Source organism: Halichoeres trimaculatus, unplaced genomic scaffold (genome assembly GCF_033239565.1).
Source record: "Halichoeres trimaculatus isolate MK-OKI-2021-1 unplaced genomic scaffold, fHalTri1.1 fHalTri1_scaffold_11, whole genome shotgun sequence".
In the NCBI taxonomy this organism is placed as follows: Eukaryota; Metazoa; Chordata; class Actinopteri; order Labriformes; family Labridae; genus Halichoeres; species Halichoeres trimaculatus.
Window position 1 is genome coordinate 34,876,624 of NW_027437189.1, and position 8,279 is coordinate 34,884,902.

Below are 8,279 nucleotides of genomic sequence, written 5' to 3' on the forward strand. Positions count from 1 at the left end.
CCACATTAATAGACTCATTTTTGATCTGAACCCGGAATGATTCTCCATTGTGTTGTTTGCGCATAGCGAAACATATTGAGACAGTTTTTTTAATGTTCAATGTTAGGTGAGAGGACTCAAGCCGATGTGCTTCAGACTGCAATGATGGAGATGGCAATGGAGATAGATGCAGCTGTAGCTCTTTATGAATTTATGTATGTAAGTGTTGTGGTGTTTGTTGTGTTTGAGCCATAGACTGTATGAGGGCAGTGACCCTATTTATCATGATCATCTACCTCCTTTTCCAGCTAAACGCTGAGGTGTACTGAAACCTGTCAAGTCCCACCAACTCCAGCCATTGCAATTCCTCATTGTATTTATCAGCAGGGTACACTGCGGCGCGATGCTATGCTGTCATGCTACTATGTAGCTGGTGCGGCTACCAGCATCTGGCTTGCATGCTGCCCACCAATAAATCATTCTGAACAGTGTGATTTCTTGTTTTCACTCTGCTGAAGGCCATTATGGCTTCAAAATGTCTTCCTCTTTCTCTTATTTATATCAAATCTGAGGTGGAAACTGATGTGTAAGCAAAAAAAAAAATCTCATATCTGACAAGTGTATGAATAATTTTGAGCTGAAGTGTATATATATTTATTCATATAAAGGTAACCCAGCACACCGTGAGATTAACTAAGTCTTTAAATCAAACCAACCTGCATTAATTTCCCCTGCATAAATGAAAAAATATTTCCTATTGATTCCAATTTTAACACTTTCTCAGTGCGCCTTCATTCACCCCCTAAGCCACTGGGGTCTCAGGGGTTTCTGCAAATGGGTGTTTCTTTGTCCAGCTGATTTATCTCCGTCCCTGCAAACAGAGATTCCCCACAGAGCTGCAGGAGAAATGACTCCCAGGCCTCGCCTCTCCTAATGAAGAGGTAATAATACTGTCTGCAGAGGGTAGATGACTTGTGGAGAAGATGAAGATGAGGATGAGGCACCACAACTGGTGTAATTATGCTCAAGGGGCCATGAAATTACGAAAAACAGTTTATTATGGAGAAAACAAAGCTGAAGTTCAACCACCTTACCTCTCACAAACTGTAAGAGCGCCGTCACTTTAAGAGGACAGGGAGCTCACCAGGACCATAAGGGACTGTTGGTCACTTTACAGTGTGTACCCACCAAAAGCGTCATGGATTTTTCCCGTGTTGATATTACATACAAAGTCAATTTAAAACCCCAAATTGATGCTGCGTCAAGCGTTGAGCGGTTGAGCGGTTGAGCGGCAAGCGTTTCCAGCGAAAAACGCTCACTGCTCACCACTCAACGCTTGACGCTCGAGTTGAAATAATTGAACTTTTCATGCGAGCGAGCGTCTTGACATGCCGGGTCAGCCTATCAGTGTGGAGATCGTCACTGATGGACAGGCGCTCCGCAGCTGGAATGGAGCGCATGTAGTTGGTATCCAGGCAGAAGATCCTGGCGCCAACCCTGGATAGCAGGTCTTCAAACTGGGTAACAGTACTGGGCCTGAAGTACCGCTGGAACCGGCCATCGTCCAGGCGCAGCTCCGGCAAGAGACGGTGGAACTCACCGAGCTCACACCGTCTCCGTAGGGTAGCATGCATCCAGTACCGATGTCAGCTGACTTCTCGACAGCAGGTACAGAGCAGTGATGGTGGTGATCGGAGCCATGTTCAACGATGAAATGATGATGGTGGACTTTTCGTGCAACGAAGCCACGGCGAGCAGTGAGCGTTTTTTGTATATTTGTACCAGCGTCAAAACTCGAGCGTCTAGCGCGGCGCGATTTCACTTGACGTTCAAATACATTCGCTCTCAACGCTTTCGGTGGGTACGCAACGTTAGGGACATGGTGCAGGTTTTCTATAAGCAGTTGAGTGTCGTTACTTTTATTTGACTAGTTTTGTTTGCATTCAAATCTCCATCTCATTTATTTCTGAGTAAACTGCTGCAGAAGACCAGCATGTCCTGTTTTTCAGCGTCAGCCTCCTCTATGACACACGTTAACTCTGACATTTCACCTTCTCTACGCACACCATCCCTGTGATCGAAATGATGTTTGTCCTCTTCAGTCAAATCATCAGAGGATTCATATCAGTCTCAATCAGCAGCAGCAATCAGCTGTGGCTTGATCCATCAGCTTCTTTGTCCCCTGAGCTGCAATCCCAGCATGCCTTTGTTCTGCTGCTCTGCTCTTGGTCTGCTCAGATGTTCCTTTAAGGAGCGGAGTGAAGGGGATGATGAGAGCGTGACCCTGCAGACTGAGAGGCCCAAGACGCTCTGACTGGAGGGTGAAACTAATGAGTAAAAGATGCCCCTGTGATTGAGATGTGACAGACTCATTAACAGCAGAGGCTGAGGTGTGGTCTGAGAGCTGCGCACGCTAACGGGGGACCAAGTCAAGAGTGTTTGGAGCTGATTGTCTTTCCTGTGGAGTTTTTCATGTAGGGATCAGATACGCCAGCGAAACAACATCACAAACACATTGGAGAATCTCTAACTCTGAATGATGTTAATTCATGTAGCAGGAGCAGAGCTCTGCTCTTTGATTGAAAAGTCCACTGAGAGTTAAAGAGCTGCACAGACACACACAGAGTAGGACAGACCAGAGACTGTATATAGGGTTGACAGCGTGGCTCTGCCATTTACCATTGAACGGTTTTGAAGCCAAAATACCCCTGTCACAGGCGCAGCCATTGGTAGCAGTTGTGCAGCCAGAGCCTGCGCAGTAGAGACTGTGAGGGATTGTGGGAGAATATGAGTGGCACATTTTTTTTTTTCTCTTTTGAGAGTCATATCCAGGGCTTGACATTAACACCCGACAACCCGCCAAATGCAGGTGGATTTCAGGGGGGGCAGGTAACACTGCCACTCCTACCAGCCACTTTGGCGATTGAATTATTGAATTGTAGTTTTCTGAAACAGCATCTGAAATACTAAACGATTGCAATATGAGACTACGACACTCCAACTCCCATGAGCACCACCTGAGCACAGTGCTTGCTCATTGGTCCATTCACTTAGGCTGTGTCTGAAATCACTCCCTATTCACAACATAGTGCACAATATAGTGCATAGGCCATTTTGTAGTGCTGTCCTAAATCTGAATGAGCATGGCCATTCACTATATAGTGATACTTTATACTACTAGTAATACTATATATCAATGTATCCCACAATGCATTTTGAAAAGTAGTGTATTAGCGATGCTCACTATATGAGCAATATATACCATCATGCATTGCAGTTCAAACAGAAGAAATGGATGATTACATGATTAGTGATTACTGATAACATGAAACAACATTAAAAACTGTCAGAGAATAACACTTAGCTCTCTGTTTAACTTTCGGACAAGCCCGTCTCACAACTTTGAGCTAAACAAACAACACAGACATTAGCCGCTAAACCAGGGATCTCAAACCCATGCCATGGAGGGCCAAGAGGCTGCAGGTTTTCTTTTTAACCAAGAACTCCACCAGTTGATTTCATTGATTACCTCACCTTCAAGCAGAAAGCAGGGACTAATCAGCGAAATCAGCTGATGGAGTTTTTGGTTTCTGAACCGTGCTGTGTGCCACTTGATCCTGATGAACAGGTTGGGTCCTGCTAACTGGTTCCATTTCCTCCAAAACTGGTCTACTTCTGTTTGGATAGTGCTTGATCTCCTGTAAGAGTAGTCTTTGAAGTCAAAAGTCCCTGGATCTCCTCTGGGTCCAATTCTTCCAAGTAGAAGTGAATTTGGGCTGATGTATTCTACACAGTCCTCTCGGCTCTGAGTCCTGGCATCCATAGGCCTTTTGTTGGCAAGGTTGGAGGCCATATAAAGGAATGTCTGAAACTCACTCTGTGTAAAGACTCCATCATCTCCCAGATTTTGCAAAGCCCTCTTCACGATGCGGACAGCAGCTTCAGCAGCTCCATTCCTGTGGTGAGTCTGCTGGATGGATTTTCCAACTCCACTGTGAGCCGGGTTTGGAGGCTTCATTTTCAAGCTTTGACTTCTCTAGCTGGTCCAGAAACATGTAGAGCTCTTTCAGAGCAGGTCTAGCTCCAACAAAATTCTTCCCTGAACACAGTTTCTTGGGATGCCCCCTGAGTGCTGTAAATTGCTGGTGGGCCAACAGGAACCATTTGGCTGATTGGTCATTGACCAGGTCTGTGTGTATAGCTCTGGATGCCATGCAGCAGAAGACAATTCCCCACACTTTGAGCTTCACCTTCTTCCTCACCTCATCCTTCACTTCATAAGGTCCAAACAAGTCCACTGATGTGTACTCGAATGGATTGGCGGGTGTTATCCGCTAAGGTGGAAGGTCACTCATGATTTGCTGGGATCCTTTGGCTTTGACTTTTCTGCATGTTACAGTTGTCGACAATCTTTAGAGCTAATCTTCGGCCTCTTTCCACCCAAGCTTTCTTTCTTATTTGGAGAAGTGTTCCTATAACTTCTTCACGATTTGCATTGTGGGCTTCTTGAGCTAGAAGAGTGGGTATCTGTGATGTGAAAGGTAAGATTGGGACTGCAGTTTTTTCTTCATTAAAGATTTGGAATCTTCCTCCACAGAGCAAAAGTCCAGTGTCTTTATCTCTGACCTCAGCGAGCCTGTTGAGTGTGGTGTCTGGAAATGTTATCTTCTCCTGAGCTTAAAGGAAGAGGTTCCTGAGTGCATCTTCACACTCTCTGGCTGTAAGTGTAGCTTTTTTGACTTTGGACTTGACATTTTGGGCTAAAGAAACACCCTCCCACTTTGGCTTGTTTGTGGCTAAGGTTCCAGCCAGCACTTCCCTCCACTTTGTGGCAGCTCTCCACACCCTGGTGATGACTCTGTTTAGTCTGGTTAAACTGATGAACTTGCTGGGGTCAAGGATTTTTTCCACTGCAGAAGCAGCTGGTGGTCTCTGAACTTAGATTTGCAGTTCCCCTCCACTTGAACTGCTTTCCAGGTCTTTGCTTTGGTCTGTTTTGGCCGGAGCTGGGGTTGGGGACTCAGAATTTACGGAGGCAGATGGGGCCCTTTTCACTTGTGCTTGGGTTAGTATTGCCATGAAACATTTCCTTTGAAGCTTGGTTATACCTCCTTTGGCATACACAGCCATGTCCCTGGCTGACTTTGTCGGCAACTCTTCAACAGGATGTGGACTTCTGGATCTTTCCAACTCTATTTACTAAAAAGGTCTGGTACCCAATTCCACTTAGATTCCCCCAGAATCCCTCACAGGGCTCTAATTTTATAGACCAGGCACAAGCGCAAGCGCAGGCGCACCTGCCCTGTGACGGCCGCGCAGACAGGGTGTGACCAGCGCACTTTGCAAGTTTTCTGCAGTGCCAAGAGAGGCGCACTGAAGGCACAGAGGAACACATCCACTAATGGCAGAGAGGGAGGAGAAAAGTCGTGAGTGGGTTTGACACAGCCGAGTGCTGTTTTCACCAATCAAATGAGCGCCTCCCCTCGCCTTTAAATGTGCTGCGGCCGAGGCGCAGCGTCTGATTGGTCTGACTGATCCCTGTCACCACTGACAGTGTGCTAGAAAGACCCAGTACAGTTACACAGCTGGCTTATCCATTCAGAATACTTTTGATCCACTTGCACTCCTGGTTTGTCATCACCAAATAGCAGAACCTTTGGTGATATACTGTATACTCTCCCAGTGTCTCCACCTCATCCTCCTTACAATAATGTACTCCATCTTTTTAGATCACGTTAAAAATAAAGACTAAAACAGAGAAATATGGAAAATCACGGGTAAATCCTGAGTGACACACATTTATTTTGTCTCTTTTTTCTTCATCTTTTCTCTCCCTCTTTTCTTTGAATTAAATGAAATGAGAGAACCAGATATATACTCAGTATCAGATGTTAAGGCTGTTTATTGTTTAATTGTAAGATGTGCATCAAACTTCCAGCTGCCGTCAGGTTAACTTTCCATTATGACAAACGGCTTTAATCTGATATCAGATGTGACGGGACAGTTAATATAGATATAAATGTATATGCTGGTTCAGACAGTTACATTAAATAGTGATTGCTGTGATTATTTACTGCATTAAAATGTGTCTGACACTCTGGAAACCTGCCTCTGAGGCTTTGTTGACATGTGCGCACATGTGCGCCTGTCAACAAATTACAGCTGGGAAGGGTGCACTTTGCTTTGCGCCGAGAATAGACCAGGTTGGAGCTGGCGAGCTTTCAGCACACTTTCTGCGCTGTTTTTGGCACAAAATTGTCACTGCGCCAACAAGAATCTGCCGTCAACTCCCCCTGGCGCGCCATCACACCCATCCCTGTGCAGACGGTCTACCAAATTGTCAAATTGGCAGCGCACGGCACTGCGCCGCCCGAAATTAACACTGCGCGTACTGCGCCAGGCTTGCGCCCCCTGTGCTGCGCCACAAAATTAGAGCACATAGTCCCTACTGCGCAGACTCTGGCTGCACAACTGCTACAATGGTTGGGGTTGTGACGGGGGTATTTTGACTTCAAAACTGTGCAATGATAAATGGCAGAGCCACACTGTCCACTCTATAAACAGTCTATGCTTGACACGCACCCATTGAGACGCACCCAAACATTTGAAGCATGCTCTCCTGCAAGGTGTGCTGTTAAAAAGGGTCCCTCCTGGAGCACTTCCTGTGAGATTTGGTTCCCCACACCTTCCTGGTGTGCAACATTGCCCTATATAGCTCTGGAGTGTTTTTTACTTTCCTGAGTTCTGAGTGGTTTTGACACAACACCTACGTTGGTGCTCATAATCTCATTTTAAAGTGTGGATTAACGATTGGGCATATATCTAGAAGGGAGACCTTTTCAAGATCACTTAGAAACGCCTCACAGTCCCTTTAAGTAAAAGTCAAGTATATTTTTGAGTGCACTTTTTGCAGCAGGTATACTAATACCAATGTACTAGTAGTTTACTTACATGTGTACTTTTTCAATACTTCTTAGGACTGGCTCATTTTAGTTTTTATAGAGTAAACTTTAAGTTCATTTTTGAGGTTAAGAAAAGTAAGCTTTGATTTGAGTTCACTACTAGTTTGTTTTCAAGTTATTTTGTACTGCAAACACACTTGATACTATACTTTACTATACTATACTATATTGTAGTATACTATATTATACTATACCATACTATACTATATATTATTATATACTATACTATATTATACTATACACATAGTACTTCCATACATCAACTTACAGAGACTGGAGATGTAAGAGCTCTTTAGCCTAACAATATTTTTGGGAGTGTGAGTAACATGTTTATCAGGTCTCACTGATGCACCTGACACTGCCAGAGAGTAAACAATGATTTCTTTCACAAGTATCATCTCTTAATGTACTCCTGTCACTGAACTCACACTCATGGTAGGATCATACAGTGGTCTAAACTGGTGAGAGATTGAGCTTGGGCGTGTCTTTGCGTCTGATTGGCTGTGGTCCTGTTCACTCACTGCTCTAAGTTGTGTGTGTGTTAAAAAATTGTGAGCTGAGTGGCCAAACTGACGCAAGAAAAAGAAAATAAATGCAACAAAACGAGAGAAAATGGAGAGGTAGAAACATTGAAAGTTTAATCATGAAGAACACTGAGCCTACTGATTTCAGCTCACATCAGAAAAAAAATAGTTAACCTGTTCCTGTGTAATTTATGTTACATAAAAAAATAAAGCTCAGTTCCACCCATGTACTATTGCTTCAAAAGAAGTATACTTACAGAATACTCCATCCATCCATCCATTTTCTATACCGCTTATCCTGTTTAGGGTCGTGGGTGGCTGGAGCCTATCCCAGCAATCATTGGGCGAGAGGCGGGGTACACCCTGGACTGGTCGCCAGTCAATCGCAGGGCTGACATATAGACAGACAACCATGCACGCACACACTCACACCTAGGGACAATTTTGGTGTGACCAATTAACCTGGTAAGCATGTTTTTGGAATGTGGGAGGAAGCCGGAGTACCCGGAGAGAACCCACGCATGCACGGGGAGAACATGCAAACTCCACACAGAAAGACCCACCGGCCGAGGTGGGGATTTGAACCGGTGACCTTCTTGCTGTGAGGCTGCAGCGCTAACCGTTGCACCACCGTGCAGCCCTTACAGAATACTTAAACTTATATTTAGTAAGGGTAACCAATCTGCAGCCACCTGAAAGATCCATCACTGTTAATAAAGAACACTCACACAAGTCACAGAGCAAATGCAACCACAGTAGCAAGCTGCAGGTGAAGACTATGCTGCAAAAAGCCCCAAAAATATTCATCAAAGGT